At 43.0% G+C, this 13,286-nt stretch overlaps 1 pseudogene; it reads left to right on the top strand.

Moving 5' to 3' along the window:
• Window positions 1-2,447: 2,447 nt before the first annotated feature.
• LOC147707024 (uncharacterized) lies at window positions 2,448-5,825 on the top strand (annotated as a pseudogene).
• The last annotated feature ends 7,461 nt before the right edge of the window (window positions 5,826-13,286 follow it).

The raw sequence follows: 13,286 nt of genomic DNA, 5'->3' as shown, positions 1-13,286 counted from the left end.
CAATTAATTGTAGTCAGTCTTTCCCTCTAAACGTTTGATTTTTGGATTTGGTTCACCTACATAAAATACAAAACACTTAAGGAAATGTGACAGTATTTCTTGGTTTGTAGATAAAGGGGATTAATATTGTCTGTCTGTAATTACATATGATGCTTCCAGCAATTGTGTATTGTGATTATCAGTTTGCAAATGAAAATAGAAATTGTAGCTTTTAGTTAATTGAATATACACAAATTATAATAAAAAATAAAAAATATAGGCATATTTGAGATGGTGGTAGAAAAATGACAACAGTTATCTGTAACACTGTTTGATTTCCGAAGTATGATGTATCGTTTTTTTAAGTTTTGAGGCAAAAGGTATTTTAGTCAGTATCTAAATCAGTGCATTGTCTTTGTAATTCTTTCCATAAATTCAAGAATATGAATGGTATATTGTTTGTTGAACACAAACATATGATAAAAACATTAAATAAAATAAATATAAAAATGCTTTCCTCTGTCCAAACATTACATTTTTCCTATTATCTGGATGCAATTTCACTATCAATATCAGTCTGATTTGTTTATTTGCTTTGCTTTCTTTTATTTACTAACAAAATTCATTTCAAGACAAGGCGTGGTCTTTTTGAGATCTGTACAGTCTGAGGCTGAAAAAGCATTAACAAGAATAATGTTCACATTGTACAGATAGGTGATTTTATAGTTTCACGAAATAGGTGACGAAGGGTGCATTCTGAAGATAACTTTCTATACACTCAACAGCAAATTTTAGATGGAATGCCAGTTCTTCACTGTGGGATTCTCTCTAATACTCATAAATGGTAGAATATCTTTCCTCATGTGTGAGATTCTACCTTTTATGTACGGAATACCCATGGTGAAGAATGTGCATTAGAAGTAAGTTACTGCTGCTTCTCTTGTCATTGTCATCCACAAGAAGGCGTTTCTGGATTTCCCAGCATTCATCTCAACAGGAGGTGACCACTGCATTTCTCAGCATCCATCTATTATGGAATGACATCACTGCATTTGTGAAAGCAAGCTCCTAAAGTGCCCCTAACCTGGGTTTCCCAAGCTAAAGGTGACCAAAATAATGGCATTACCTTCTGGACCATGAAGGACCGAGACTCAGAGCGTCCTTGCAATCAAGGTAAGTTACTCATGATCATGAACCTCTCAAACACACTAAATAACCATTTGCTGGAAACTATCCTGAATTACAAGGAGCAGCGCAGAGCATAGTGCGCTCATAGGAGCTATTGCAAGCTTTTAAAAATACCCCCGTTTTGTCATTTTTGTTGGTGCTAATTTCTACCTTTTACCCTGCTTTTAATTCGCCCACTTACTTGCACTGTAAAATTTGAAATACACCGTGTTTGGTGCGGGTCCTTTCTCCCTCGAGCAGCACTGCGGCGGACATCTTGGGTGGGGGGTGAATGGCCCAGAAGCTTTGCATGGTCTAGTCGTCACAAGGACCCTAGACTGGTACTTAAACCGGGTAAATTAGGCGGCCTGTCACTGGAAACTATCCTGAACTACAAGGAGCAGCGCAGAGCGTAGTGCGCTCATAGGAGCTATTGCAAGCTTTTTAAAATACCCCTGTTTTGTCATTTTTGTTGGTGCTAATTTCTACCTTCTACCCTGCTTTTAATTCGCCCACTTACTTGCACTGTAAAATTTGAAATACACCGTGTTTGGTGCAGGTCCTTTCTCCCTCGAGCAGCACTGCAGCGGACATCTTGGGTGGGGGGGTGAATGGCCCAGAAGCTTCGCACAGTCTAGTCGTCACAAGGACGCTAGACCGTTTCTTAAATCGGTCATGCTGACGCGCAGCGGTCACGCGCTGCGGGCTCGCCAGAGCATCGCCGGAGTCACGCTAGAGTCCAGCCCGTCTGCGCCCGTCCGCGCACGGACAGGCTCCGGGGCCAGGACTTCTGACCATCGGCTAGTTTAGTCGTCGGAAGAGCAGTTCCAACTTGATAATGGTGAGCAGCCATTAGACCCTGCAGTTTTAGTAAAGCTGAATAAGTATGCCATTAAACGTCTCGACAATGGCAAGCCTGGTACCAAGTCCTCTCTGTTAAATTTAGCTAGCCTAAATACTAGGTCACTCCATAAACATTATGTGGAGATTTTTACCCTGCTTCAGGATAATGATATCTATGTCCTGACTCTATCAGAGACCTGGATGAATGATAACTCCATGCCAGATATTATTGCGGCTCTCCAAATCAATTATGACACGATATCGCATAACCGTGCAGGAAGTGCACGGGGGGGGGGAGTAGCGATTCTGTTCAAAAAGAATTTGTCAGTAGTAAGATTATTGTCAGAAACAGTGGATTTATCCGATCTGTTAGGGGTAAAAACTCTTGCTTGGTAGTCTTGTCGGTTTACCGTCCACCTAATTCTACCCCGTTATTCAATGATCTATTTGCCCCCATTATGACTGACCTCTGCACGAGATACAAAAAAATCGTGGTAGCTGGAGATTTTAATCTACACTGGGAAAATCCTCACAAGCATCTGGCTACACGCCAACTGAATACTACAATGTCCTCTTTGAGCTTCAAACAACTTGTGGAAGTACCCACACACATCAAGGGTCATACCCGCGATCTTGTATGGACCTCAGATCCAAACGTAACTCTCAAAGGTGTTCTACCATGCATATGGACCAATCACTATTTAGTGAACTGTGAGGTCCATATTGATGGACACTTAAGTGATCTGTCTCGGGGAGTCAGGAAAATCCGTAAATGGGATGAGGTTGATTTAAAAACCCTGACCGGGACATTTCCGAAAGTGGCCCGACCCTTTGGTGCTGGAAGCAACCTGGACCTGGAATACACGGATTTAATGTGGAGCTTGTGTCAAGCTATCGATCTGATAACACCTGAAAGGACACAGCCCATCAAAGGACCAGGCAAAGGAGCTCTATGGTTCACCCCGCTCTTGAGGGAGCACAAACGGAAGCTTCAGGCTTTGGAGAGATCCTGGAGGAAAACTAAACATGATATAGCTAGGGATCAGTATAAAGCCTCCCTTCATAGGTACAAAAAACTTATATTGCAAGCAAAGGCGGATCACTATGAGTCTCGCCTAAATAAGGCTGGGAATGTCCAGAAAGAGACTTTTAAAATTTTATCTGAGCTGAGCAAGAAACCGGAAAGCTCAGAAACTACTATAGATTGTAATACCTTTCAGGGATATTTTCTAGAAAAAGGGGAGAACATCATCTCGGAAATAAAAAGTAATACGGTGAATGGACTTGTCCTACACATTGATCTCCATAATTCTACGGACTGTACTATCATGGAGTTTCCAGAGATTGATGTGTTGGGCTTGGAGCAATTGATGGGTAGAACTAAATCTGGTTCCCCAGCGGACCCATGCCCCCCTAGTGTATTTCTGTGGCACGTCCCATTTTGGAGGAGCGTATCATTTCTCTCCTTAATAGATCTTTAGAAACGGGGTATCTACCTGTTGAATTTAAGGAAGCGCGAGTTAGGCCCCTCTTGAAGAAACCCGGCGCGGATCCTGCGGTCTTGAAGAACTATAGACCAATCTCCCAGCTGCCCTTTCTTTCTAAGATTTTAGAACAGCATGTCCTGAAGTTTCAATCTCTTCATGTGGAGTCTCATTGTTTACTCCACGAGCGACAGGCAGGGTTTCGAGCACATCACAGCACCGAGATGGTGATGGTCTCGGTGCTGGATGAATTAAGAGGCATGGCTGATATTAAGAAACCAAGCGCCCTGATTCTTTTAGATCTGTCAACGGCGTTCGATACTGTCAGCCATGCCCTGCTCCTGGAAAGACTAGACAACTTCGGGGTTAAAGGCGTAGCTTTTAACTGGCTGAAATCCTTTCTTTTGGGAAGGACACAGAGGATACAATTGGGGGATTTGATATCAGATGTGGGGACTTTAGAGTGTGGGGTGCCTCAGGGCTCCGCATTGTCCCCACTACTGTTTAATCTATACCTTCAACCTCTGATTGCATCTCTGGCCAGTATGGGCTGCAGAGTTTTTAATTACGCTGATGATACTCAGCTTGTACTGAGTATCGATAATGCTGAGGCCGCGCAGCTTCAACCGCAGAATATCCTGAGGTATACGGTCGGGTGGATGATGAGAAATCTGTTGAAGATCAATCCAGACAAGACTGAGGTATTGGTAATTCCATCTACCACCTCACCTTGGAGCGATCTTTACTGGCCACAGGAGTTAGGGCCAACTCCGAAGCCAAGTGCAAATGTAAAGAGCTTGGGGATTAAGCTGGATTGTGATTTGTCAATGGGCAGCCAAATCTCCGCTGTTGTTGGGAGCTGCACGAACATCATCAGGCAGTTACGTAAGCTAGCACCCGTTCTTTCTCAGGCCATGTTGCGAACAATTGTAGCAGCGACCATCATGTCAAGAATGGACTATGGGAATGTCATTTGATTAGGCCTCCCTAAAACTCTGATGAACAGAATGCAGGTTGTAATGAACGACGCTGCACGACTGATTTATAGACTCCCCAGAAGGACCAAGACCTCCCCCCTATTACAGAGCTTACATTGGCTCCCCATAAAAGAGAGGGTAGAGTTCAAGAGTCTATGCAAGGCCCATAAGGCAATTTATGGCCATGCACCTCTCTATATTAGAGACCGTCTGGAAGTGTATAGTCCAAAAAGAACACTTAGATCTTCTGATTCTCAGTTGCTGATCTGCCCTTGGTACAGACTGGTAACCAAGGGAGGGAGAGCCTTCTCTGTGTTGGTCCCTCAGCTATGGAATAAGCTGCCTGAGGGGCTACGCAGAGAGGTGAATCTCCTGCGGTTCAGAAAGTCCCTGAAGACATTGTTGTTTGGGAGGGTCCTGGGTGCAATATAGGCTGGCTGCTGCACTATCTTTTTGTGCTGTACGTAGTTATTGTGTGAATTCCATCGAATTCCGAGCGCCTGGAGACCTGCAGGTGATTGGCGCGATATAAATCCAACATAACAATAACAATAACAATAACAATTTGCATACCAAGTGTGTGATACAGAGCAGCTTGGGAGGATTTCCTGACATCTGGTATCCAGTGCAGCACACTCAAGGCAGGAAAGATGTGTGCTTGTTGCTTTACATACAAGAGGAGTCTAGGGCACTGTTCTGAATTTGTGTAGTCTTCTCATAGTTGATAAAGGTGAGCCATGATACAGACTATTAGAGTAGTCCAGTTTTGACAGGACAAAGTGATGGTAGCTTGAACCTTGTGTGAGAATCCTAGATGCGATTAGATGTGTTGCAATATTTTCATTGTGAGGAATTTTGATTTGGCTACCTTATCCACGTGAGGATTCATTGACCGTTTTGCATCCTGGGTAATTCCACAGTTTTTTACCTGCCTTGATATTTTTGGAAGTAGTCCTAGATCATCAGGCCAGGCACAGAGAGGGTTGTAGGTTTTCCAGCCACGACAGGTGAGTATATAGGTTTTGGAGGCATTCAATTTGATGTGGCTCCATGTCATTGGAGGCAGATCCTTCTCCCTCTTGGGCCCTCAAGCTTGGAAAAGCATGCCTGCTGAGTTACGCCAAATGGACAATGAGCAGTCTTTTAGAAAGCAACTTAGGACCTGGTTTTTCACTTTTTAACATTCCCAGGAGTGGCCACGTGCTTTTGAAATCCCAACGTTCATACATTCATTCCATGGTGTGAAGGACCGGAGGCAATGGAAACATTTTGATGTTTTAATGTATTTTGGAATTTCCAATTTCAGAGGTATTTGTGCATGATCTACATAGTTATAGCCGATGGTATCATAACCATTGATCAGATCAGGCAGTGAATTCCTGTAGATGTTGAAAAGTATAAGTGGGATGACTGAACCTTGAACTTGTGTATAGTAATTGTTCTGTTGAATAGGCAGTATGTGATCCAATGAGAGCTGTGCCCTCTGTTCCACCTTTGTCAAATTTGTGCATGAGAGCAGGATGATCCACTGTGTAAAAGGCCACTGAAAGGTCCAAGAGAAGAAGGACAGCAACTACCTTCTGTCCTACTGCATTATTAGGATAATCACAGATAGAAATTAGGGCTGATTCAGTGCCTCTTTCTGCCCAACACCCGGTTTGCGAGTTGTAAAGTATTGATATCCGGGCAAAAGCAGCTATTTCCCTTAGTTTGCCCAGGAACAGGTCATTTGCTATAGTTATGTAGTTGCTGGGGTCCTAATAGTCCAGGTTAAGTTTTTTTTAAAGGGGCATATGTATAAATTTCTTAGATCCACTTGGAAAACGTTGGAAAATTATTCTTTTTTTTATTTTTATTTTTTAGTCCCCATTTCACCATAGGCGTCTGCAATTTTCACAATGAAGACACCCTTCCAACCTGAGCGCCCTGGGTCCATGTTCTTGCATTCACTTTGGGCCGACCAGGCCAGCTTCTTTTGTGTGAGACTTGGTATAATCATTAGACCATTGAGGCCTTAGACCAGCCTCATTTCAGTACCCCAGGAAATTAGTGCTGACCAGATATTTTCCACACCTTGGTCCCATCTCGCCATACTGAATGCTACTCCCAGCCAGTTCTCATAGTGCGGGGGTCTAGGGTTTTTCCACAACTTAAAGATCTCCCTACGGGCTATTGATATCAAACAAAGAAATAGACCCGTTAATTTATTAGGGAGTCGGCTTATAAGAATGTTATCAATACCAAAAATAACTAAGGCAAGGTTAAGATTTAACTTAAGTTTGAAAATCCCCTCCAAAGCATTCTCAACATTCTGCCCAAAGACTCTAGATGAACACAATCAAAAAACATGTGTAAATCATCAGCCTCCGCCAAACCGCACCTTGAACACTTAGGAGATGAATTTGGAGCGAACTTTGCTATTTTTTTAGGTGTGTAGTATAACCTATTGATAACATAAAAGTGATTCTTTTTTAAAGAAGCTGGGTTTTGGAGAGACGGAAGGTAAAGGTTAACAGAGATATCTTCCAGACCTGATGAATTTCATACTGAATGGGGGAGGGGGTGCGCTGCGTACTCTGCATCAAGCAGACTCCTGTACCATAGCCCAACCTCATTCTTTATAGGATTTACATTTTGGAGTATATGTTCAACCTCCCAGTTTCCACCAATTTGGTCCTTCTCAGCTGATTACCAGGAGCGTATTTGCAAGTATTTGAAGCGATAAATAGAGTCACCTATTTTATCCCTTAACACTCACCAAGGGTGGACACCATCTGAAGATATTAAATCGGACCAGATCGAAATTCCTGCCCTCTTAAAAGGGATGGCTAAGTTATCTTTTAGGCAAGCGGGAAGACCTGGGGAGTCCCTAATTGGGGCAAAATGAGAATAGTATCTTATTCCCCATCTCGCTTTAACGTTCTGCCAAACATTAAGTGCAGATTTTATTACTTTTAAACGGACCTTCTTGAAAAACCTGGGTGCCCCAAATGTATACAGAAATCCAATGCTACCTCCCTCCAAATTGGCCATGATACTCATGATCTTACCCCAGTTGGTTTTAGCAGGGATATAGAGGAGACAGCAAATATTTTTAAACTGGAAGGCAAGGGAGTACAGAAACACATCTGGAAGGCCAAACCACCCTTTAGTAGCCTCCGTTTTAACTTCTTCCAGGACAACCTGGAATTTTTATTGGTCCAGATGAAGCTCCCTATTTTGCTTTGGATTTTACCCAGAAGTTTGCTGTGGAAGACTAGGGTGATAGTACCAAACAAGTAGGCCAACTTAGGTAGGATAACCATCTTAACCAGGTTTACCCCACCATAAATAGTGAGGGAAAGATTCTGCCATCTCAGGAAGAGGTGGTCAATTTCCTTGGATACTTTCCTCAAGTTAATCACTGGGATATCCGCTAGGTCTTGTACTATGGTGATCCCCAGATACCTAAACTCCCCACAGCATCTCCCGGCCCAACCTTCAATGCCCCAGCACATTACCTCAGTCTTAGAGGGATTAACTGAGTATCCAGAGTACAGACCAAACTCATTCAGGGTATTTTCTACCCTGGGGAGCGCCTCTGCTGGATTAATAGTATAAACCAGCAGGTCATCTGCATGTAGGGCCAGTTTACAGTTGTAATCAGAGACCTGAAAAGGAGTGATTTGTACATCGAGTTTCAGGGCTTGAGCAAGAGGTTTGGTACAGATGTTAAACAGCAGGGGTGAAATAGGACACCCCTGTCATGTTCCCCTTTGTATACTGAAGCTCGGTGTCAATAAGCCATTAGGAAGGATAACAGCAGAAGCCCCTTCATAGCACCTAATAAGGGTACCCACAAAAATGGGGTCAAACCATATTAATTTTAGGGTCTCCCAAAGGTACGCCCAATGGACATGGTCGAACGCCTTGAAGACTGCGTAGGCGGCTACCGCCAAGGGTTCCGACCATATCAATTGGACATACCTTCCCATATCCAGCTATGTAGCACGCCACGAACATGGGCCTTGAATGCGTCCCAAACATAGTCCAGAGATGTTGACACTATATTTTCGGTGAAATACTCTACAGTTGATGTTTTAATGACACTGATTAGCTCCTGGTTTGACAACATGGCCCTTTTTAACGTCCACCTAGGGGGTTTGCAACTTAAATACAGGAAGGTTATTGGGGCGTGATCAGATAAAATACACGGACAGATGGAAATATCCACTAAATTCTCCAAACCCAGCCTGTCAGTAAGAATGTAATCTATTCTTGAAGAGTGGTCATGTTTTTTACTAAAAAAAGTAAAACCCGGTTCCCCATCCCTCTTAGACCTCCAAACATCTACCAATCTGAGCTCATGCATCATATTAATCATTGCCCGACGTGTATGATGTGCAACCACATGTCGGCTATGATTTTAGTGGGGTTGAGGAGGACATTGAAGCCGCCCCCGATTATAATCGGAACAGTAACTTCTGTGAGTATGGTCTGTACTTTAAGAAGGCAGGCAGGGTCGTCTATATTGGGACTGTAGTAAGATACAATGGCGAGTTTGATTCCCCCAATAACCACCTGTACCAGGATCTACCTACCGGATTGATCAGTTAGCGTAGACTTGATGGAGCCACCTAGGCCAGATCTAATCAAGACCGCAACCGCTTTATTATGAATTGTCTGCTCAGAGCAGCAGAAGTGTTCAAACCATCTATATTTACCAAAGACTGTTTTAGACTCAAGATGACTAAGGTGAGTCTCTTGTAGGAGATAGACCTGGGCTGAGGATTGTTCCAGGTATTTCATAATCAGCCTTGGTCTTTGGGGCCAACGCAACTCGTTGACATTCCATGAAATAAACTTTATTTTTGTGGACGTCATTCTTTAACTCCTTCGCTGCTAGGCCTTTTCCCCTCCTGTGTTAAGCCTTTTTTGGCTATTTGGGGTAGTGCATGCTTAGGCCCCTGTAACTCTTTGGCCACATAAGGTATCCATGCCAATTTTGTGTCCTTTTCTTCCAACATCATGGGAATTCTAAAGGTACCCAGGGTTTGTGTATTACCTTGGAGAAGTCCCAGAAATTGAGCAAAATACAGTAAAATGTTTTTTCAGAAAAATGGGAAAAACGGGCTGCAAAGGAAGGCCTCTGGGTTTTTCCCTGTAAATTTCATCAAAAAAGGGTTTATGGGGCTGAAATCACCATTTCCCAGCTTTTAGTGAATTACAGTCTTTTGTCAGAGAACCAACATTGCTCACACAGTTTTGGCAGTTTTCTGGGACATAGCCTATTTTTGCTATTTTTAGAGCTTCCAACCTCCTTCCAGTTAATGGTAAAAATTAATATGAAAGCAATAATGGATCTTGGAAATCTATACATTTTATTAAAGTAGAACAATTCTGAATCGGAAAAGGGTCATTTGTCTAAGTCCATGAAGGTTTCTTTATAGAAACTAACAGTTAAATATTGGAAAAAATGAAAATTAGTTGAAAAAAATAGCCTTTTGTGTTAACGTTTTCACCTGTAACTTCTTATAATTATGACAGCTCTTTGCAAGCAATATACCGTTACATTTGCTGGACGTTCCTGGTTGTGGGGATATATAGGACTTGTAGGTTCACCCAGAACCGGACAAACCCAGAGCCAAAAACTGCGCAGCAACTTGCAATGGAATTTTATTATGTACCGGGTTTAGAGCAATTATTCTTCGAAAATGTATACATGGAAAAACCGGTATGAAAGACACCTATGTATTTCTGAAATGGGTACAAATTATATAGTTCAGAAACAGTACGTATTTGCACATTTTCAAAATTGGGAATACTCATACTAGCATGAGAATTATTGGTCATTTTTCAAAATGACTTCTTTTTTACACAATGTCTTTCATTTGGAAAGCAGAAATTCATCAAAACTCAACAGGTAATACCAGTTGCTTTACAAATCTGAATTACCCTAAGTCTTCCAATAAAAATGGTACCTCACTTGTGTGGGTCGGCCTTGTCCAATCACCTGGAGCCTCAGGGGGAACAAAAGGTTCAGGCCGCCCCCCACTCAACATACAATAATCAAAATATGGCCTGTCCCTCAAGACACTCTTTCTCTTTCTATTCCACACACAGAAAATGTATCGGTGTATATAACATTTTTACTCCCACGTGCCCATTGTTTTTAGGCTGTCCATTACTGTGCAAGTGTCAATAACTATCAAGGTACACAATAAGAAATATTTAAAATTGTCACAATTCCATCACCAACTACAAAACCTGTGGAGAAAAAGAGTGAGCCCCTCACGGTAGCACCGCCAATGGGGTTTTCTGGCTAGCAATTACCAGTGTACCCACTTATCATCATAGGTGGCTCACTCTTGTAGTAGTGGAAAGAAAAGACAAACAGAAGAAGAAGACCAACACCATAAAACAGCACTTTTTCTTAACGTCAGCCAGACAATGTACTGATTGTTCGTGCGATAACATATCAACGTAAGCACTTGCTATTTTAGTGTACACATACACCAGTAACCCCCAGTGAGAAAAGAAGACGTGAATCTCACACAATTAAAATTAAAGAGCTCACTGGCCACTCCTAATTTATTCTGGGCTGCGAGTTCTCCAAATTAAAAATGATTCACACTGAGCAAAATCTTGTGTGAATCCTTGTCGCCAACATGTTTTGTTGCTCTTATTTTATGCAACTTCTTCAGGGCAAACAGGGGTTATCCACTTCTATTTTCACTCTCTTGTAAACCACACCTGTGATAGTAAAAATGACAAATTCCAAATAATAATGAACCGATGGTTCTGGATCCTCACATGCCAGCTGGCTGGGTCAAGTACAATTAAAAGATTGTGGCACTTAGATCATTTGTAACATAATCACCTGGGGTTAGCGTCTTTCATGCGTACCTGCTACCCTATTCACTGTGGAAGTCCGTGTCCAAAAGATCACGTGTCCCTCTGAAAACCCGCTACCGTCAGGTATTCTGTGCACAAATACACAAACAGACACCAGGTTTAATCAATATCCGGCCGTGTCACCTCCCGCTTCTCACCCTATATTTGCTGTCAATACCCTTTTATCACAAGGGGGACAAATCAACTACTGGCACGCACTCGGAGCAGCGTGCACCCCGCCACTATTGCATTCCCAAGTGTGAACCCATTGCCAATTAATCACCTCTATGTCCGCACTAGTAGAGATAATGACTCGCTACTCTTACCGCATGAGGTAGATCATCTTACCCACGCCGAATCACCGGCAACGCTCGACTTCTGGCGAGCCCAGCAAACCTCCCGCCGGTGGTTTTAAAGTCCCATGGAGTTCCGCTCTTAGCGTCTCATGTCACATGACACAAGTCTACTCAGCGTGGCGGCCATCTTAAGAGGGACCAATTACAGTGTATTCGAATATGAGGGTCAAACTGAATTTCTTGCACCTCCTGCTCCTCATCCTGCGGGCACCAATAAACACTCACTGGTCAATTTTCTTACTTTGCACGGCCTGCCCATGGCCTAATAACTGAATATTTTTTTTTTTAAATGCCTAATGCACAGAGGTCACTGAGTTTGTATCGCACCCCCAGCACTATGTAGCGGCCATCTTAAGACAGGGCTCTAGTAATGTGATATCATGTATGTTCTCCAGTGTTCAGACCTCATATTACCATAAGCCTGCAACTTCCTGATTAAAGGACTCTGGGCATCCCGGTTTCTCAATCACCGTTTGCTAATCTTATTCCATTCAATGGAATCATTTAACCCCTCACGATCAACCTGTTCCTGGTAGATCCAGCGCGCTTCTTTCCGGGCCAAAATACTTTCAACATTGTGACTCTCACAGACTACTCTCTCTAGCACCACCCACTCTAGGTCTTTGGGATCATGCCCCATCTCACTGAAGCGTTGCACCAGTCTTGTGGTCAGCTTTTTTGCTCTTAAAGTGCTGAGGTGTTCCTGTATTCGGACTTTCACCTTTCTCGATGTAATTCCAATATAGTGGAGTCTAAATTTGCAAGTTAATCTGTAGATCACATTCACAGTATTACAGTTACTGAACCTGGTAAGATGCCAGATTCTCCCATTTCTCAGGGTAACTGCCTTCATGGTCTTTGTCAAACTGCATACTGAGCAGCTGGTGCAAGGATGGTGGCCCGCTGGTAACCTATCCACATGTGGGGCATCTATGGTCCGGGTATGGACCAATTTGTCCTTCAAATTAGTTGCTCTTTTGAAGGCAAATCGTGGGGGTGGCATCTTCCCAATACTGGTATCTAGGATCGACCAGTGTTTCCTCACAATTTGTCTCAATTTGGTGGATAAGGGATCAAATGTTGTAACAACCGGTATACATTCCTGTTTGACTTTCATATGCCTTTCAAGAAGTGCCTCGCGGGACGTGTTTAATGCACGTTTACGGGCTTGCTTCACAACCTTCTTTGGATAGGCCCTTGCGGTAAGTTTCTTAGCCAAGTCTTCAGACTTTTCCAGAAATGCCTCTGTAGTGGAGCAATTGGCCGATAGCGCAAAAATTGCCCTACGGGGAGATTATCTCGCAAGGCTCGAGGGTGAAAAGATTGATAATGAAGCAGTGAATTCTTGTCAGTCTTTTTATGATGTACAGTCGTAACCAGTTTCTGGTCAGCTCACAGGATATCAACATCAAGGTACACTGCTGCTGTTTTGCTGATCAACCAAGTAAACTTCAGGCACTCATCTATCTGATTTAACCATGTTAGGAAGCCAAAGAGACGATCCTCTGTACCGGTCCAGATACAGAGGACTTCATCAATATACCTCCTCCACAGGGATATATGGTCCCTAAAGGGGTTGTTCTGATGGAGGACCACATTCACCTCAA

Source organism: Lissotriton vulgaris, chromosome 6, assembly GCF_964263255.1.
Source record: "Lissotriton vulgaris chromosome 6, aLisVul1.2, whole genome shotgun sequence".
NCBI classification, from domain to species: Eukaryota; Metazoa; Chordata; class Amphibia; order Caudata; family Salamandridae; genus Lissotriton; species Lissotriton vulgaris.
The sequence above is the reverse complement of the archived record's forward strand: the minus strand, read 5'-3'. Positions and strand labels throughout refer to the sequence as shown.